Here is a 21,748-nt window from a genome sequence, read left to right as displayed (position 1 = left end):
GGAGGAACAGAGAGGGGGGAGGGGATTAAAAATAGATCTAGCAATATGTAAATCTTAAATAGTAAAACTATGAATAGCGGCATACATATAAATGAAATAAACAGTCAATGCCTGCATTCAACGTTAATATTGTTTAACAAAAGGACCCTGTAAAAGATGACTAGAAGATAGAGAGTCACATTTTTCAAGGAGGTTTAACATTTTCTGAATTAATACGCAGAGATATCTTTAATGCCAAACAGTCCAAATAGGAGGTAAAAGGTAGCCAGAAGAGATCAGTGTTTTGGATTGGTTTACAGGAAGAGGCAAAGGCAACATCAAGTCTGTGGAAATGACAAAGAGTGTTCCACCAACTTTGTTTGGAAATGTTTGTGAAGGACTTCCAATTAGATGAAATATGTTGAAATGCAAGGGCAAGCATGAGGTCAAAAAGGCTTAGTTTAATTACGCTCCGGATTTGGAGAGGCGAAATATTTATAAACAAGAGATGCTTTAGGAAGAGTGGTCAGGATTGTAAGAAGAGAAGAACTAGATATAGGTGATGAGGAGGATGGAAGAGAATAATAGAGATCAAGAATGATTGCCATAAGAGTGGTGAATTTTTGGAAAAAGGATCGTGGACAATGAAATAAGAGTTGGGATTGGGGAAAGGAACAATGTAAAACTCCATCAAAAAGTTGATTAACCCACATGATGCCCTTTAGTCTGCAAGCCACCCAAAAAATGGGTCTATTATTTAAAAGTATCAATGAGTTATACCAAATGGGGGAGTTTAAAAAAGATTCATGTGTAACCGTGGTAGGAGAAACCAGGGGCCTTAAAATAGAAGATTTGTGTTTGAATAAGGGAATAGAGGTATGAGGGGATTTGGCAAAGAAGCGCATAACATCATCAAAGGAAAAGGGTAGCAATAGTGTTTGCTCAATAAGAAGCCAAAGGGGCGCAAGAGAGGAGGGGGAAAGAGAGGAAGGCTCTGATGAAAACCATCTCAAAGTTTGGCGTAATGAAAAAGAGTTAAGATAAAGACGGAAATCTGGAAAATTAACTCCACCATTAGATTTGGGTTGACAAAGTGCTGCAAGAGAGACTCTAGGTTTTTTGCTTTTCCAAACAAACTTCGAAAGGTATGAGTCAATTAGTTTAAAATGAATCGCAGGAATATGAACAGGTAGCATAGAAAAAATGTATATTAGAATAGGAGCTATTATCATTTTAATTGAATCTAATCGACCCCACCAGGAAAGAAAAAGAGGATTCCAGGCAGAGAATGATTTATCAATACGGGATAAAACTGCGGACATATTTAAGTTAATTGAAGAGGGAATAGAGTTAGAAAACCAAATACCTAGGTATTTGATCTTGGAGCTATTCCAAGCAAAGCCAGTAAAAGAGAAAAGATGGGGAAGACAGGTTTTGGTAAAGGAAGAATTTCTGTCTTATCAATATTAATCTTATATCAGGAGACCTGTGAAAAGAAATATAATTCAGATAATAGATGGGGGACGGATACTTCTGGTTCAGAAATAAATAAGAGGATATCATTTGCATATGCAGAAGTTTCAGTTGATTATTCCCATATGCCAACCCAGAAATGTAGTGGTTTTTATGGATGGAGGACAAAAAGTGTTCAAGCGTTAAAACAAAAAGGAGTTGGGATAAGGTACAGCCCTGACGTACACCTCGTTGAAGAGTAAAAGGCGAGGAAACCTGACCATTCACAAGTACCGAGGCTTTGGGTGTTGAGTATAAAAGGAAAATAAGGGATATGAATTTGGGACCAAAGCCATGCCATCATAATGAGGTGAACAAGAACGATCAATCAACTCGATCAAAGGCTTTTTCTGCATCAACAGAGATATTGGCTATTGGAATTGAAAGAGATGAGGCTTTATTCAACACATCAAGAAAGAGGTGAGAATTTTCGGAGGTGAGTCTGCCTTTAATAAAGCCACATTGCTCCTTACCAATGAGATAGGGCATGAAAGAGTCTAGGTGGTTAGCAAGTAACTTAGCAAATAATTTATAGTCCACATTGACTAAAGAAATTGGACGATAATTTTCACAGTATTGTGGATCACGACCATCTTTAGGAATGAGATAGATTATGGCATCTTAAAAGGTACCTTCTGCTTTACCCATTGAGCAAAATGATTGAAAAAGCGTAAGAAGTCTAGGAAGTAAAAGATCAGAGAAGTGTAAATAAAACTCGACAGAGAATCCATCAGGACCAGGTGTTTTACCTTTAGTGAGGGATGATAAGGCTATAGAAAGCTCATGTAGTGAGATATCAAGATCAGGGTCTGGAAAATGAAGTTGAAAGAAGAGGGTGTAGGTAGTCTCTCAAAGTAGAATTGAATAAGAGAAGAAGTAGGAGGAGATTCTGGAGTATAAAGTTGTTGATAAAAGAATTTGAATTGATTAAGTATATCTCTATCTTTATGAAGGAGGGTATTGTCAGAAGAGTAAATAGATTCTATAAGGATATGTTCTTTGGTTGATTTGAGATAATTAGCTAGACGCTTACCTGATTTATTGCGACTACCATAATAACGGGCACTACTACTACGAAGAATCGAAGATGCATTATCCGTAGTAGATTTATTGAGCTCCAATTTTGCTCGTAAAAGTTCTAGGGATATGGATTTATCTGAGGAAGTATAGAATTTATGTTACAAAGAATTTATATGAGCCAATGAGTCTTTCTGCTTCTGCTTTGAAGCCTCCCACAGTGACTTTAAAGGAGTCCCAGAGGATATGAGGAGGAGTATCAGGGTTGCTATTAGGCAAGAAGAACTCAGTGGTAAAGGAACGAAAGGAGGAAGAAAAATTAGGATCAGTACGAAGGGAACTGTTGAAGCGCCATCAAGAAGATTTGGGATGTGGTGAGAGTAGGTCAAGGTCTGTTACAATGGGAGCATGATCCGAGATTACTATGGGTTCAATAGAGAAAAACAAGAAGTGTTGAGATAAAGAATGAGAAAGAAAAATGTAGTTGAGACGAGAAAAGGATGAGTGAGGAGGAGAGAAAAAGGAATGTTCCAAAGTATCAGGATGAGAGAGTCTCCAGGAATCAATGAGACATGATTGTGAGATAGTATCGAGAAATTGTTTGTGAGTTTTGTGAGGTATAAATTGGACAGTGGATTTATGATCAAGGAATGGATCAACAGTCTGGTTACAGTCTCCTCCTAAAATAAACAGGTCATCTTTATACTGAATATATTTTTTTGTAATTAAAGGCCAGAAAGAACAATCAGGTTGTGTGGGGACATAACCATTAAAAACAGTTAAAGGGATAGAATTAATTAATAACTTAGCTAATATCCACCTACCATCAGAATCATTTTCTTGTGATAAAGCCTTACATTTTAGTTTTTTGTGACATAAAATGATAATGCCATTCTTTTTATTAGTAGAAGGTGTAAACAAAACCGTACTTACCCAACTCCTTTTTAATTTAAGGGATTCAGCTTCTGTAAGATGAGTCTCTTGTAAAAGAGCTATATCCGGGTTATAAGAGGCTAGATGGGAAAGGACTCTCTGTCTTTTAATGGGACTAATAAAACCTTTTACATTCCAAGACATAACACCGAATTTTCAAACAGTAAAACATGCAACAGAAGTAAAAACTACAATATCACATAAAAATGAAACATTGCTAAAAAAATAATAATAAATAAGAGAAAGAAGAAATTAGAAAAATAGAGAGCCTCAGAAAAGATGATGGAATGAAAAAGAACAAAGGAAAAGAAGTTTTCACAAAAGTAGGCATAAGAGAAGAATAAAAGCACAGGTAGTATGCGTATAATCAGCGAATAAGAAGGAGAAAGAAGGGAGAAAAGGAGAAAAGGGGAAAGGAAGAAAAGAAGAAAGTACAGGAAGAGACAGTACATGTCCAAAAAGGACGACTGAGAATAACATACTTGAGGGGGACATAAAAGAAAACAATGGGGGAATGGTGACACTCAAAAAGACGAACCAGCCGAGAACGGGAGTCCAGACCGCATCAGGACGGAAGACGGGGAAAAAGGAGCCATATAAGTTGAGGGGAGACATAGCAAGGAATCCAAAGAAATTAATATAAAAGGTGATTAACAACAGAGAAATACAATAGGACACATACAACAGATCAACATTCAACGTGAAAACAAGAAGAAAGCAGAGACATATCAATATTAAAGTCAAAGTTCATGACAAATGTTCAGCAACGAAGAAAAGTTTAACATAACTAGAGAAGAAACATCAAGGACCAAAACTGCATTAAAACAGGTAAATACGAAACAACAGCAAAAATTCTGTAGAAACTGAGAAGATTAAACAATCATCTATTAGCATCCATGTGATTATTAGTCTGAATATGAATAAAGTTTTCGAGTTCTGCAGGATCATGAAAGGTCCATGTTTGATTTTTATAGTTAACTTTGAAGATGCATGGAGGGAATAAGCCAAATCTAGCACCCATAGTTCGTAAAGGAGCACAAAGGTTCAGAAATTCCTTTCGTCTAGTTGCGTTTGCGTTGGATACATCTTGAGATAACAATACCCTCTGACCTAACCAGGAAACTTGACGTTTAGATCTAGCAGCAGATAAAACTGAAAGGAGATCTGTAAATTTCAAGAAGAGAATGAAGACACCTCGTGGTTTAGATGAAGCAGAAGGAGATGACCGGGAACCCAGCCTGTGGGCTCTATGGATGCTAAGAGAAGTCGTGGCTGGCATTTCCAGGAGTTTTGGAAGAAAGGAGGTGAAGAATGTTACAGGGTCATCACCCTCCAGAGATTCCGGTAATCCATAAGTGAGTAGATTGTTCCTCCTATTCCTATTTTCTAAGTCTTCAGTATGTTGTTAAAGAGCAAGAACTGATTTTTCTAAAGACGTGATGCGTTGCGAGTGAACTTGTATGTTTGAGACTTGTTGCTCAATAGACGACACCCTGGTATCCATAGTAGACCACTTTTCCTCAAGAAATTGCATCTTCCTATTGGTTTCATCTACAAATGGGCGCAAGGCTCGAATCTCCTCTAAAATTAGTTCTATAGATATAGGCGATGAAGTCTTATCAGGAGGTGGAGAATCTTGTTTTAAGCGCTTAGAAGACGTAGCAGGTGGAGATGATTTAGTGCATTGTGTCAAAGAGGAACGATTAGAGGCTACACCCGCCATTTGATCCATGTGAGCCGAGGGGCCAGGTGCCGAAAACACTGAAGACGTTGCTGAAGAGGTTTTTTGGAGGGAACAAAAACAAACTTCGGATTGCGCAGCTTGCTAATCGAAATCAACCCTACGGGCATAGACTGCTTGATGAAATACTATAAGGACCAATAAAGTTTGTCCATAAGGCAATTGCGCTATTGTAAGGAAATCAGTGAGAAGAGTTTCAAAAGAGCAACCTCCAGAAGTAAAAACATCTTGAAGTAAGTCAAGTTAAGGCAGGGTAAGACAGTAGAAATGTTCATTTGCAGGTATTGATATTAAAACAAGCAGTAGGTACAGATGTAAAGAATAAGCCACAGTAGTTGTGTCATAGATCAAAAACGTATCAAATTAAGCAGTGCAGGCATTAAACTTGTCATCCTGTGTAAATCATGAAGAAAATTGCACCTAGAATGGCGGGCTATCTGAGGAGAAATTCTGACCCACAAGGTAGAATTACATCTAGTGCCTTAAAGTAAAGAACTAGAGTCATTAGGTGTGCATAATATGTCAAAAAAGGGATCCTGTCATGATCAAACAAACAAAGGATCCTTCAGGAAACATTTTCGAGGGCATGTGAGTTCTGTGTAGAAGTTGCGTGCATTCAAAATGGCGGCCGCTACAGGAATTACTAGGCGGCTGTGAAATCAGTCATATGTTGTTGAGGGGGACGAGCTTAAATATCAGAAAGGTCTCACCCAGGCCACTAAAAGCTCAGATGCATTATGTAGCCAATTTTGGGTGAAAAGTCCAACGAAAAGCAGTCCGTAAATCCAGGAGACGTCCTGATGCGGCAGAAATGCTCGTCTAGGCGGCCATCCCGTTCGGCGCCTAAACCACGCCCCTTCAATAAACTTTTAACTTACAATCTACGTGACCTGGTTACCTGACTCCTACTTACGAGAAGATATCTTTATGGTAACACTGGCAATGACTGGAAAATGAATCGACGCGCAAAAGGAGATTACAGGTAAAGTCCACTGAAAAATCAAAAAAAGAGAGCGATTGAAGTTTAAGGAGAAAAGAAAACACCCTGGAAACCCCACTAGTGTCTTCTTCACTAGACAGCCTGTAGTCAACAGAAGTCTTGGGTGTTTGACCGGCTTAACTTTAAATGTGAATGCTGATATATTATGACTTTGGTGCCAACAAGGTTGGAGTTGGCATATACAGCATCTAATCGCTTTGGCAAGACATGCCGGTGGGGAGTGAGACTGGCAGTGCAGATTAACTAAATATGCAGCATTCGTGATGTGAAGGTAACAAGCAGTGAGTGGAATAAGCCACTTGAACAGCTGAAGTTCAGCTTAATTGTAATACACTGTATGACCATACCTTGTGGTTAAAGGGACTACAATTATTACATGCTGAAGAAGCACTGTTTTAAGAAATACATTTTGAGAGAAATGGTTACCTAGGGCCGTATTCCGAATTGGCATTGTTTGCCCCCATTATCGTGAATGCCCTCCCCCAGGGCAGCAGAGAACCTGCCCTGCCCCCAGGGCAGCTGGGCAGCACATTCAGTTGACAACACAAAGCAGCTGCTCTGTGTTTTCACTGAGCAGGCGGCGTCCGCCTGCACTTTCAAAGGAGATTAGAGATCAGTTTGCAGGTGGGTGAAGTCACTGACTCCCTCCGACTGCAAGGAGATGTCTGGGGGGTCCATGTGACCCCCTTCACCCCCTGCAGAGGGTTGCTTTCAGGGGGCCCACTGACACTGTGCCACCTTATAAACGGCGCACTGTCAGTTTCCCTCCTGAGGGCTTCTTTGTCTCTACGCCCCTGTCTGCAATATAGCGCGGGCGCAGAGTCAAAGAAATTCCCTCATTAACATAGGGCGCGCCCCTATGCAAATGAAGGAACATCCTCTGTTGATAGCGCTGGCACTTTAAGTGCACCAGCGCTATCAGTATTATAGAAGGGGCGCACAAGCCTTAGCGCCCCCTTCTATAATACCAAAGTGCCTCCAATGCCCATTGCGCCTCTGGGGCACCTTCTGTAATGCGGCCCCCGGTCTGAGTTATTCTTAAAGACATACCATTAATGGAGCAAGAGCTGAGTTGAAGGTTTTGCGCACATGCTGTGGATTTATTGGCTCTTGTTGCAGCGGTGTGTGCAGCGAGGCGAAGTTACAATAGAAATCAGCGTGCAGCAACGTTAATAACATTAATCCAAACAAGCCCTTATTCCTATAGAAAACTATGTTTGGGTTCGCATCTGCAGCCATTTTTTACATCTTTGGCAGGGATGTAATTGTATTTTATGACACACAAGTGCATTGAAAGTGAAAGTACAATGTTCACAATAATTTTCGATCTGCAGGCTGTTGTCCTGGCAAAAAGAATCTTGCTCCTATGAACAAAGTAAGTTCATATAAGTGGTGAGCAGTAAACTATCACAGCGGGAGGCTTAGCAGTAAATACATGATTTCTTGGGAACTCAATTTTGTTCCCAATCGTACTCGTTGTTCTGCAAGGATTCCAAAAAGCTGACTGTCCAGTGTAAGGTACACCAGTGTTAGTTGTGAAATTTGAGTAATGTACACAACTGGGAGTTTCATCTATGCACCTGAAGAACTGTGAAGTGTCTCCAAGTACTAGAGAGTTGAGTGTAATTTCGGGGGAGAGGTCACTCATCAGGGACTTTTGGTACTATTGGGGAATATTTTTCAATGCTCTTCTGAATTTGCTGCCTGAGTCTATTTGCCAATGCTATTCTGAATTTGTTGTCCGAGTATATTTTGAATGCCATACTGAATTTGGTATATGCTAGAGTCTTAGGTGGAGTTGTGACTGAGGCGTCTGGGTGAAGAGTGTAGTGGTTAGGGTTAAGCCCTGTGTTTTGTGTATATACCCCTGGCACTGTTAAGCTTAAGCAGTAGGGAGGTATACACTTTAGCATGCACGTGTTATACAGTATAGGAGGGTTTTCCTCCTCCATCATGGAATGAGGAGAGGTCATGTTGTGTGTTGTAACTTAAGATTTCATGTGTCTTACCCAAGCGCTTAAAAATTAGTGTCCTAATGTCCTTTTACCTTTTCTGTCATTCACACATCCTTTGTCTTCCATTCTTTCACTCCCCCTTCTATTTGACCATCTTTTGTCTTTCATCATTACTTTTTCTTTCTTACCTTTTTCTCATGCTTACTTCTTCTATTTGTCCCTCTCTGTTGTCTTCTATTTTCAGGATGTTAACCTTTTTCTCTCTCCATCTCTTTCCTTTGCTGTGCATGTCTGCCCCCTCTTAAACCCCTTTGTAGTTTTTGCCCAACGCTATAATTTATCAGCACGGTGTCACCAGGGCTGAAGACATAAAAAGCCCATAAACACTACTTAAAGTTTAGTAGAAGCAATTTCACCAGCCCATGGTTCTTGTGGCAGCCCCCACTTTTGCTGCATACGTGGGAGGTTCCCTGCGTCTACAGCCCCAAGGCAAATAAGGAAATGGGCCTGTGTCTGAGGTTTGTATTATAAAATAGAACAAACCAACAGTAAACAAGCATTTGCAATGCAATAGGCCTCGCATTTTCAAGAGTTAGAGCTATTGGCATTGTAAATGTGTGAAAAATAGGACCACTCGTTAAATCTCACAAAAGGTCATCCTAATTATAAAGCAGCTAGAAGAAGTCGAGATGTTATTTACTTATTATAAGTAAATCTTACTCTTAGGCCGTATATTTATAAAATGGAAATAAATGGCTGCATTTCAGCTGTGTGCTCTAGATGTTTGGTAGCAAAACCCACAAGATGATGGACGGAATGTTGCACAATGGCAAAACATTCACACCCAGTCACCAATCCGGGTTTAATCCATCATTATTTTGCTCACCAAGCCACCCCAGTTTAGACATGGCCATATGCAAATCAGTCTTGACCCTGTGCCTCATGGGAACAGTTCAGCCCGAACTGTCAAGCCATGTCTTACCTGGACAGGAATCAAGCATCCTAGGACCGGTTTCTGGCTATCAGCCGTCTTCAGCCAGGATAGCTTGACTCCAGTGGCTTATTGGACAAGGGACCACATCTGGGCATGCCCTTCTCATATAGGGTGAACAGCAAAACACACAAGGTGATGGACGGAATGTTGCACAATGACAAAACATTTACCCCCAGTCACAGATCTTGGTTAATCCATCGTTATTTTGCTCACCAAGCCACCCCAGTTCAGACATGGCCATATGCAAATCAGTCTTGACCCTGTGCCTCATGGGAACAGTCCAGCCCGAACTGCCAAGCCATGTCTTCCCTGGACCGGAATCAAGCATCCTAGGACCGGTTTCTGGCTATCAGCCATCTCCAGCCATGATAGCTTGACTTCAGTGGCTTAGTGAGCAAGGGACCCACGTCTGGGCATACCCTTCCCACATAGGGTGAACAGCAAAACACACAAGATGATGGACGGAATTTTGCACAATTGCAAAACATTCACCCCCAGTCACAGATCTGGGTTTAATCCATCGTTATTTTAATAACCAAGCCCCCCCAGTTCAGACATGGCCATATGCAAATCAGTCTTGACCCTTGATATGGCCATGTCTGAACTGGGGTGGCAGAGTGGGCTAAAGAACGGTGATGGATTAAACCCAGATCTGTTGACTGGGTGTGAGTGTTTGATTGGTTCCGATGCTCCGTCCATCACCACCCCCTTTTGTACCGCTTTGTTTGCCATAAGTTGGCAGGGTATTCTCAGACGTGGGTCCCTTGCTCACTTTGCCACTAAATTCAAGCAAGCCTGGCTGAAGACGGCTGTAATGCCAGACACCGGTCCTAGGAAGCTTGTTTCCGGTCCAGGGAAGGCATGGCTTGGCAGTTCGGGCCTGACTGTTCCCATGAGGCACAGGGTCAGACTGATTTGCATATGGCCATGTCTGAACTGGGTTGGCAGAGTGAGCTAAAGAACGGTGATGGATTAAACCCAGATCTGTTGACTGGGTGTGAGTGTTTGATTGGTTCATATGCTCCGTCCATCACCACCCCCTTTTGTACTACTTTGTTCGCCATAAGTTGGCAGGGTATGCTCAGACGTGAGTCCCTTGCTCACTTTGCCACTGGATTCAAACGAGACCTGAAAAAGGCTAATCAAAACAAATAATTGATGCAACTGCCAAAACACTTGCCAACACTCTGACATATCAGACTAGTCCTTCTGGCACTGCCTGTTGCCCTTTACCCCAGCATGATCCTAACTACTGATCTAGCGTCTTTTCAAAAACGTAATTCTTTTTTGGTGTTTTTCAGGTTGACACTAGTCACAGGATGAAGACTCTGGTGCCAGTCAAGATCACAATGTCCAGAAGTTTCAAAGTTCTAGGATTCTGCAGAGTGGTAAGCCTGTGATCTTCCTGAATGCCCAGGAACTGAAGACTAATAATGCGGATAGTGATGGGTGAGGTTTAATTACATCTATTTCCAAGATGACCGCTGCTTTGCAAATCTTGCACGAGCACATGGTAAAGCAAGTTTGTACAAGATTTACCAATTTCATACTGTGGAAAAGCTGGTAAGAGTAGCCTTGGCCAGCACAGCAGGATCCAATGAATGGATTAAGTCACTATTTTCTGTTGTGCAAATAAAATCGGCACTTGTTTTATATTGACATGACCGAATGTGGGGAATTTTTTGGGGGTTGATGTGGCATGACTGTAATCTGAGACGTATCTTTCTCAAGCCGAGTCCTGGCACACAGAAGAAGGATAGATATAAGTGGGGGAAAGAGGGCTATATGTGACCATGGTATATAGATGTAGATCTAGAAATATGCTGGTGAGGTGGCAAATAGGGGAAAACAACGGGCAAGGCCTTTAGCCCTATCTGATGAAGGAAGGAAATGTAAGAATACTAGGAAAGTGGGACATTTCTGTGTGTCAAGTTCATGCAAACCTGAACCCTAGTCAAATTAACAACCAAACGTTTATTCAGTGTGCGTTGTCCCCAGTATCTCACCCTTTCACCTGCTCTCTCCTAAGGGATTGATTATAAACTGCCCATTATATTGTGATTGATGCACAAGCATCTTTTTACTCAGGAATTAAGATTACAAGAGGTGAGAAGTTAATCACACCGAGAAATTGCCAGGTACAATAAAGATCACACCCTTCATGGCATTTCACAGGTCAAATCTGCTTGACTTTAACACGGCAAAAGGCCTGGTATTTACTGGGACATGCAGATTTTGGTGCAGAAAGCACCAACCCCTTCATGTTGGTCCCCAAAACATGGAATATGTGGTAATTATGGATACAAAAAAATCCTGTAAATTCTGAACCTCTTTGCTGTCAGATACAACAATGAGAGCATCTGACAGGGCTATTGGTGATCAGGCCCTATATAAATGTATGTAATTGGCAAAGAGCAGGCACCGTAAGCCATATGTGATCACATTACAGTATCCATAGAACATTGAACCTCACTTTAGTAAGATACAAATTCCTAAGGTTTTACTTGAGGGACATACACCTGATAGCGTAATAAGATATGCGAGTACTGAGAGACATGCCCCAGGATGATGGCATCATAAATGCAAATAAGAGAAAACATGCACAGAAAAATCTGCCCAGACCTTTACGATAAAGATTCATTTGAGGCACACAAATTCTCTAACTCAGGTTGAAAAACATGAACCAGCTCTCCCTGGCAGCAGGTGCAGAAGTAGACGATGAGAAGCAAAGGAAGAAAGGAAAGGAGGGTGAAAACCAATTACGTTCAGGCTCTCAATGGTATCAGAATTGAAGGTTGGGCCGGATTTGTCTCTGTTTCTCTGTGCCACAGTGTTGACCATTCCGTGCCTGCCCATTTCTTGGTGACTGATTCTAGTCTCTTAAGATGGCCCTATAGTTCCCCTCTCCGCTTCAGGCATGCAATCCACAATCAAGTTTTGTAGTCACAAATGAAATGTTCAATGATGGTGACCAAAGAATTTTGAGAAATTATTCTGGGGTCTTTAGTTTGTGAAATTCTCTCTTTCCCCCATCATTGTTGACAAGTGTAGAGGCCATTTCCAGCAATCCACATGTGAAGTCCCATTTGATATTGATGGCACCATTGCATTACATTTGTTTCTTGGGAAAAGCCGGAGTTCTTATAGAGTAGTGGACCATTTCCTTTCTTCATCATGGAAATTACTTATTGGGCCTCATGGTGGCGCCGGCTCTGGTTCGACCAGTCTTACAGTATGTAAGAATCTGATCCCTCTGCGCCCGCTGGAATTCCAGCAGGGGTTTAAAGGTGAGCTTTATGAGCTTCTCAAGGAACATCATCAGAAAAAAGTACATACCATCTGTTATATGGCCCTCTGGCACACCTGAAAATACCACTTTGTTCCTATGGCTTCCGTTCCCGAGGTCTGTTCTCTTTTGCAGCATGTTTTATTTTTCTCTACCTGGTCAGGATCCTGAAAATTTGATCAATGCTGTTTTCCAACACTGCTTGTCTCTTGAGTTCAGCTTGGTTTGACAGGACATCACATTCGAGCTCAGTGACCTTACTGTAGCAGCCATTATAGTAGTATCTTCTCAGATTAGCCCTATAACCACCTTAATTGACATAAGTTCTTTACATTAGATCTCAAGGTTGATCATGGACACTTAATTAGAGATAGCAGATGAAGCAGCCGTGGTTAGTTTCCTGTAGGTGCTCCCATAAAGAGGAGCTAAAGAAACGGCTTAAGCAATGATGTTTGGTAAAAAGTCCACAGCAGGCCATCTCCACTAACGTGAGGGCAGTCAGTGGCTTGCTGTGGATTAATGTGCACCAATGCAGGCACCCTTGTACCATATGTGCCAAGGGTTCCTCTGTTGCATGCAGGATTGTTTTTGTACAGGGGCACCTTCCTGCACAAAAATAATTCTGAGACGCATATTCCTTTAACTACATGTGTGAGGCTGGCTTAGTATATGGTGCTCACGTATGTAAGTGTATTACCCTGCACTAATCCAGACAACCATTATGATGATTTTACTGGTCTTAGCCAACCATAGAAAGCCATCTAAGTGGTAGCTGTGGAGGGCAGCCTTCAGGCTTAGTCCAGAAGGGGTGTAAAGCGACTTCTTTTACTAGTACTTAATCATATAGTATAAGTTAAGTGAAAAAGAGCTACACAGTATAGTTATACAATTATGTATTTATTATTAACACTCATGAATACAATGTATTATCTCCCACCCAGAGACACAATACAATGCACACAATACTTTGTCAATAGAATATGTAAATAGCACAGAGTACACAATGCTCCCCAGGGGGAGACCAAACCATATACTAAAATAGTGGGATGCGAACCATAACCTAGGTTGAGAATGGACTCAGAAGACGTAGAAGAGCTAGGGACCCAAGGAACCACCCTAGGTGGTATCTAAAAACCCTGCCCGATTACGAGTTTGGTGCAGCAGCGCCGGCTAAACGTCGGCACCGCTGTGCCAAACCCAAGCGCAGACTGCTGGCTGTATTATGAGTTGTAAAAGTACAACTCGTAATATGGTCAGCAGTCCTTTCGCCATTCCCCTGGCAGTGCCTTGAAAACAGGCACCGCAATGGGAATAGCCAAAAAGTTCCGGCAGGGCATGGGCGGTAACGTCCATGCTGTACTGGAACTGAGGAGAATAGAGGCAGGATGGGCACATGTTATGCCTCATGGCAGGGGGACATGGGGGCCCTGTGGAGCTCGATTAGTTACTGCACCGCCAGCCTTTTCATGGCAGAGCTCCACCATGAATAGACTGGTGGTCCAGGAACTCAAAATATGCTGAGTGCTGCTGTGTCAGTCCCTGCTCAGTATAATGTGTTGTTATGTTTATTAATTTACTAATTCTTAAACTTGTTAAACTGTTAAAAATGTAATTTAATTTATTTTAAAAAGTGTACAATTTTGGATTCATCATATTTAAGTTTTTTAGCTTCAAACAAACATATGTATATAATTTATATTTTTTTCCATGGCATTTCAATGTTATAGCCTTTCTCATCTGTCTTTTTTATGGAGCTGTATTGCAGTAACTCTGGTTTGCCATGTGTGGTGCTTGACTTACACCAAGGATGGGCTGGAGTGCTCTCAGACCTGTTTTGCCAGTGTTAGGGCTTTGGTAGAATTAGAAGTGTGTTTGTGAATTGCAAATTTTGAATTGCAATTGTGAATTGCAATTTTCTGACTTTCATCTGGGTGTGCATTTTGTATTAGTGTGTTCCTCCTTAATCCTCTTGTTAGATGTCCCTAAGCCCCTCCCATTTGATAGTAACTATTCCCCTTGTTCTCACTACTTCCTCTTGTTCCATCCACATACACTACTAAATTGTATACCTATGTGTGTGGAGATCTGCAACACTAGGGTAGAGATCTCTGTGCCGAAAAGATGGGAGAGGCAGAAGTGGCATTCTCCAGCCACATGTTTGTGAATTGCATTTTATAGCACGTGAAGTAGTGTTACTATAATACTCCAAACTGACCTTTATGAATTGGGCCCTATATGCTCCAATAGGGACTTTCAAACACCTATTGAACCAAGTTGAACTACTGTGCATCATACATTTATTTTATTTGTAGAGCTCAACATTTCGCCTACTCCACACTGAACGTGCAACATGGCTGGGAAGATGGAGATAGAGATCGCAAAATGTAGAGGCAAAGAGACAAGTTTTCTGTACTTTTCTGAAAGAGGGTATGTTTCGTTTGTTTCTGAGAGTTTAGGAAGTGGGTCCCACAGAGTTACACATCTGATGGCGAACCTCAGGCTTCAAAAGTGTGAGACCTGCTAGAGAGGTCTCTCTCATTTTCATAGGCCAAGAGCCAAGTGATCTTATAGATTTCTGCAGATCTATTTCAATTAGGATCATATTCTGTTTGCAAGCAGATATATTTGTAGCTCATAGAAGCTTAAATAATAAATGCTTTCAAAGAGAGAATTGCAAGAGTATACCTTGAGCATAATTAGGGTCTGACTGTTATCATAGCATCCTTTGAAAGAGGGGATGCATATATGACTGCAGTTTGTGAAGCAGTAAATGAAAGAAATTGTTAATTTGGGAGTCAAATGTGCTTGAATATTTTGGAGATGTGGATGTCCTGATCTATGTAGCCAGGTTGAGGGTGTGCCAACGTTGAGATGGGCCAGAGCTCCAGACTATCATGGGATTTTTTTTATTTAGATACATTCTATTCTATTCTATTCTATTCTACTCTTAAGGATTTGTAGAATGCATGACTACCCATAGGGGCCTCCCAGTTCTAACAGCCAATGGTAGAAATGCTGCTTCCAGAGAATTGGAAAATAACATTTTAAAAACGTTCTGAATTTTGATTCTGACTCAGTTTTTCTTACATTTTATGGGAGAGTGTTCCACAGCTTGGGGAGCAAAAACACAAAGGAGCGTTTCCCATGCCTGGACTTAATCCTTGGAACTTTGAACAATTGCTGGCTAGTGGAACAAAGTGATCTAGTAGGGTTGTATATGGTGAAAACATTCTGAATCAGTCTGGGACCCTTTTGGTACATCACTCGATGAACCATGTACAGTGCCTTAAAATGGATTCTATTAGTCACTGGTAACCAGTGCAAATTAGCCAGCCCCGCAGTTACAGAATGACATCTAGGCATTTTCAGCAATATATGAGCTGCAGCATTTTGGACAACTCGCAGCTTTTGTATGATCGGCTTGGGAGTTTTCATAGTCTAGACGGTATATGACTAATCCCTGCACCTCGATCCTTCTTGAGGATTCTTATAGCCATCACAGTATCTTTCTCAAGGTCCTTAGCAAGCCAAAGCAATTTGACGCTAGTTTTTTAGCTTGATTTGCCATTGAAGGCTTGTTATCAAGCCATATCTGGAAACGTTTGACCTCTGATTTAGGGGTCGGTTAATTGCCAAGAAAGTCAGGTCAATTTAAATCTACTCAACTCCCTGGGTTGTTTACCACCACCATACCTCAGTTTTTCCCCATTTGGTTTCAAACTGCTTCCTGCCATCCAATCTCCCACTTCCTTGAGGCAGTTGTTATGATGGCTAGATGTCTTATCAGTTTGAATGGCGAGGGAGATGATGATATGTGTGTCATGGGCATACGATATTGAAGTGAAACCATACATTTGTATGATTTCCGTCAGTGATAGGACATACAGAATGAACAAGGTGTGACTTATTGAGGATCTCAGTAGGACACCACACTTTACAGTACAGATTTACGACAATATACCTTTCTCTCCTACCTGAAATGGTCTATTTCAGAGGAAAGAGGTAACCACTTTTATGCTGTCCCAGTTATGCCTGCCTCCTTCAAGCTCCTGATCAACACTGATTAGGAGATGGTGTCAAAAGCAGCACTATAATCTAATGAGATCAAGACTGCTGTCCATCTCTGGTGAAAAAATGGCTTTAAGTTATTCTGTCACTGCAAGCAGTGCCATTTCCATACTGCTACCTTGTGTCCTGGTATCATGAGAGACTTTTATTGGTTAATTTGTAAAAGAATGTACTTGGCCCTGGGAGAATAGGTCTATAATTTTCACTTTTTAGGCGAATGGCCGATGGTTTCTTTAACAGGGACTTGACAATGGCGTGTTTCCAAATTGCTGGAACAGTTCTTGTGTTGAGGGAACAAATGAACATGTCTTTCAAAATGGGGAAAACTGCTTTATCACCTTCTAACAAAATACCAGGGGGGCCAGGGTCTTGTGAGAAGCCTTATTTCAGAGCTTTGAGAATCCCCTCAGAATCTTCTTCAGTTATTTCCAGGAACAAGCTTACTATAAATTCCTGTGATTGTGGAACGTTGGGTCCTTTTTCCCTGTTTCCTAATTTATGGAGAATATTATTGACCTTCTCAAAAAAAAGTTAGCTAACATGTTACAACGCATTTTAAATTGAGGAAGGACACTTTTTTTTATATTTGGTGGTTTATAAGACTTCTTACCACATTAAATAGTTCTTTAGAGGAGTTCAATAACCAATATATCAGAATTTGTAAAGTGTATCTTGGCACTGTGGATGCAACGTCCCCTTCAATGAGCCAGGTCAAAAACGAGCAGAAAGAGAAAAATAAAGGTCAGAAACGAGCAGAAGGAGGAAAAATGAAGGTCAGAAAGAGGCAAAACAAAGGTCAGAAAGGAGCAGAAAGAGGCAAAATAAAGGTCAGAAATGAGCAGAAGAGGTTAAATAAAAGTCAGAAGGAGCAGAAAGTCAACATTAGAGGGCATATGCAGGCACAAAAACGAGCAGAAAGAAGGCAGAAAACAGGCAGAGGAGGTAGAAACCTAAGGCAGCAGAGGGTAGCGGACTGCAGGCAATCTGATGAGAACAGTTGCAGGGGGAGCTGGCACAAGGCCCTGCTCAATAGGGTTGCACTGGGGTCTCCATTAAGAAGGTCCTGGGAGGAGGGCGGGCACTGGATGGCAGGAGAAGGTAAATGACAGGAAGAGGGAATAGGGTCTGAGGGAAGAAACAAGCAGAAAGAGGAAAAATAAAGGTCAGAAAACAAGCGGAAAGAGGAAAAATAATGGTCAGAAATGTGCAGAAAGAGGTAAAAATGAGACTCAGAAACGAGAAAAAAAAAGCGAAAATGAAGGTAAGAAACAAGCAGAAATATTGGACAAAACAAGCAGAGAGAGGCAAAAATAAAGGTCATAAGTGGGCAGAAGAAGGCAGGAAAAACTAGTAGAAAGCAAGGGGGGAAAAGGCAGAAAACGAGCAGAGGATGCATAGACCTGAGGCAGCAGAGGGTAGCAGACTAGTGGGCTAGCTGAACAGGAGAACTGTCAAGGGGGAGCTGGCACGAGAACATGCTTAACCTGAGTTAGCTGAATTGTTGAACTAAGATGCACAATAGTTCATTTTAGCCTCCCTAAAAGCATAGTGGTATCTTTTTGTTGCCCTCTTGTAATTCTCCTTTTCTGTTACATCATATCTTCTCCTTCATGCCCTTTCTAGTTTTTTGAATTCTCTCTTTAATTTAATAAATTACTGAGTAAATCATGGTGCCCCTTATCACTGGCGATTGTTTTTCTGTTTTTATGCTTGAATAGTAGAGATTCAGTTACGTTGGCTAGCCTTATTGCAAGAAACAAATGCCATTGAGCTGTGCACCATTGATACAGATATGAAATCAGACTCCAGCATCTAGAGGCTCAGCATTCTTCAATAAAAATATCTTGGCCGAATGGCATCCGTTTATTCATAAAATAAAGAAAGATTTAAAAAAATGAATGATTTGAGTCACTTTATGGTTTAAAAGTCTTTATTATGATTTCAAACATAATGTGTAACAACTGCTTAACAACCTGTTAGTCACAGGATACATAGCCTATGATTTCATAATTACCCCAACACTCCTCCCACCATCACAAACCTGGACCCGGATACCTCTAGAGCATGAGTACAAGAGAAAAAAAGGGATGCTACTAATAACCACCCGGTCGAGCCATATTGAAGGTTTTAAGTGGCATCCGTTGGGGTCTCTGGTAGAGGTAGAAGGTGCAGGTATTTGGGGGCTGGTGAGTTTGTGAAATTCCAACGTCATTAAGTTAAAAATGGCTTCAAAAGCCCAGGTAATGTTGAACCTGGTACCATAGTCTATGCAGCCATCCTTGGTGTGTAGGGATGTGGCCAGTGCCCCAGTGTATAAATATATTCTGTAGGGCCGCTAATAGAGCTAAGCCGATCTGTCTGCCTCTGTGAGAATTCAAGGGAAAAGTAAGTTGTTGCATTCTACCTTTCTCTTAGTTGTACCTTTGTTTTGGTTCCTCCCTTCACTCCTCCATTTCCGTCCCGGATGTACATTCCTACAATGTTGTGAGTGTTCTAAGGTGCACTCCCTGGTGCCAATGTTTTTTCTCTGGCAGTGGATTATGGATGCTGTTGTTCAGACCTATGCTGAATAAAGCTATCGTAATCTACAAATTTGGTTGGATTATTTCTCTGGCGACGAGAAAGGGATTTGAATCTTACCTCATTGCAATAGGCGCAAGTGGTTTTTCAGCCGTAAAAAAGGCAACACATACTCTTAACCAACCTTGGAGCAGACGGTAGGAAAGTTTTTGACAGTCTTCCTGATTTGCAGGGAGAAGAGGTTGGGTTAGAGGAAAGAGATGTTTATGATTACATCATTAAAAAATTAGAAATGCAATTTGCTGACAAGATAAATATTGTGTTGGAGAGACATAAGTTTTTTGGTAGAGTTCAAGGAAAAAATGAGAAGGTAGGAAATTACATTGCTAGTTTGAGAGGACTGGCGAATACTTGTGAATTCAATGAACTAACAGAGTTGTTAATTTGTGATCAATTAGTACATTGTACAAATACTAATAGGATACCGGAGAAGTTATTGCTAGGAAATCCTGATTTAAAGAATGCCAATGCCATAGTGAAGAGTGTGGAGCATACTACAGAATGTATCAAAGGAATGAATGTGACTAGTGACGGCAGTGTAAATGTAGTTTGTGAAGAATTCAAAAGTGTGTGCGCTATCAAAAGTGTAAAGAAAAATGAGATGCTAAAGGAGTTTACAAAGGAAAGAGTAAATTCTTAAAACAGACTTAAATGTTTCCGTTGTGGAAGCACGGGGCATTTGGCTAATAATGTTCATTGTCTCGCAAGAACAGCCACATGTATAAAATTTGCAACCCTAAAGGACATTTCGAGCGTGCTTGCAAGGATATGTCCGGTACAACTGTAAATGTCATTAATACCAGCGAAGAATTTGGAAGTAAATATGTTCTAAGAATAGATGTGGGCGAAAATTGTAAAGTGCATAAGATTGATTTACCTAAATGTGAAATTGGGTTGAATGGTCATAAAGTAGAAGTTTTTGCTGACTCATTTTTGCCGTTCACATTTATTAACAGCAAAACTTTTCATGCAAACGTTAATGTGGGGGAGTTATCTCTAGAAAAACCTGATGTGTACCCGGTCAGATATAACAAAGACCAAATTCCCGTAGAAGGAGTAGCTACCATGACTATCACATTCAAGAACAGAAGTACTGTTGGAAGAGTATACTTTGCAAGGAACGGATCAAATCTTCTAGGAGGGGCGCATCAAAAATTTTTAGGGATTAAACTTGACCCTGCAGCTAAAACTCCTGTCATGCTTGTTGAAAGAACTGTATGTTGTTTGGAACTTGCTGTTGAGTTTCCTGTGGTTTTTACAGGGAATATGAACACAAAATTAAGTTAAAAGAAGGTGGTAAACCTGTGGCACATCAATGTAGGAATATACCTTTAATGATGAAGGAATTGAATACATTGTTAAGCCAAGAAGTTAATGAGCCAGTAGAGTGTGCAGAATGGGTTGCACCCATAGTGATCACATCCAAAACCAATACTAAGAACATTAGACTATGCATCTACTTGAGGGAGTTAAACAATAATATTTGTATTGACAGGTATCCATTGCCTAACATAAGTGAATTATTGAGTCAAGTTAATAAAGCAGAGTTTTTCACCGTGATTGACTTATCACAAGCGTACCATCAGGTAAGACCCCATCCCTCGAGTAAAGCACTGACTACCTATATCACACCTTTTGATGCATTCAGATTTTGTAGGATGACTTTTGGTTTAGCCTCCACTGCTGCGGTTTTCCAGAGGGCTATGCAAAACATTTTGGAAGGTATAGATCACGTATTGTGCTTCCAAGATGATGTGCTACTTTTTGGAAAAAACGAGGAGCGCAAAAAACTTTCAGCAGAGTATTGACCAGATTGAGAGATGCAGGATTAACATTAAAATGAGAAAATTGCCAGATTGGTGTTCGTTCAGTCACCTACCTTGGACATGCTGTTTCCAAAGAAGTTATCAAGCCAAAGGTAGATTTAGTTGATGCCATCAAATTTGCTCCTAAGCCCACTGCAAAGTAAAAAGTCAAGTCGTTCCTTGGGTTGTCAGATTATTATTTGAAATTCATCAAAACTTTTGCAGACATTACTTATCCTTTGAGGTGCTTTAAAAAAAGTAGCGCAGTTTGACTGGAACAAAGAATGTACAGAAACATTTGATAAATTGAAGTTTTTTCTAGGGCAATTTGACACAAGTAAGCGTACCATAATCACCATCGACAGAAGCTGAATATTGCTACTCAGTTGTTGAAAGAGAAGCACTTGCATGCTTTTGAGCAGTTAAACATTTTCGGGTGTTTATCTGGGGAATACCTTTCACTATAAGGAAAGATCACAAGCCCTTAGTAAGTGCATTCTCAGTAAAAAATATAGAGAGAACTACACCCAGGATTTCAAGGTGGTTCCTAGGTCTTGAAGGGTTTAGTTTTAGGATTGTACACATACCTGGTCAACTAAATCAGGAAGCTGATTGTCTGCCCAGACTACCCTTAGAGAACAAAGAGACAGAAAACAATGTTGTTGATGAATTTGTGGTGGTGGCTGTTACAGAAGTCATTAACAAGCAAGAATGGGATGAGAGTATGAAGAGTAATCCTGTATTTCCGAGAGTGAAGGAAATGGTGTTGAATGGGTGGCCTAATAAATGCTCAGATCTCAAGAATGAGGAGAATGGTGTTTGGGAAGTAAGAAACGAATTGTACTTCTCTGAACAAAATCTTTAGAGAGGAAACAAAC

This window comes from Lissotriton vulgaris, chromosome 6 (assembly GCF_964263255.1).
Source record: "Lissotriton vulgaris chromosome 6, aLisVul1.2, whole genome shotgun sequence".
Lineage (NCBI taxonomy): Eukaryota > Metazoa > Chordata > Amphibia > Caudata > Salamandridae > Lissotriton > Lissotriton vulgaris.
The sequence above is the reverse complement of the archived record's forward strand: the minus strand, read 5'-3'. Positions refer to the sequence as shown.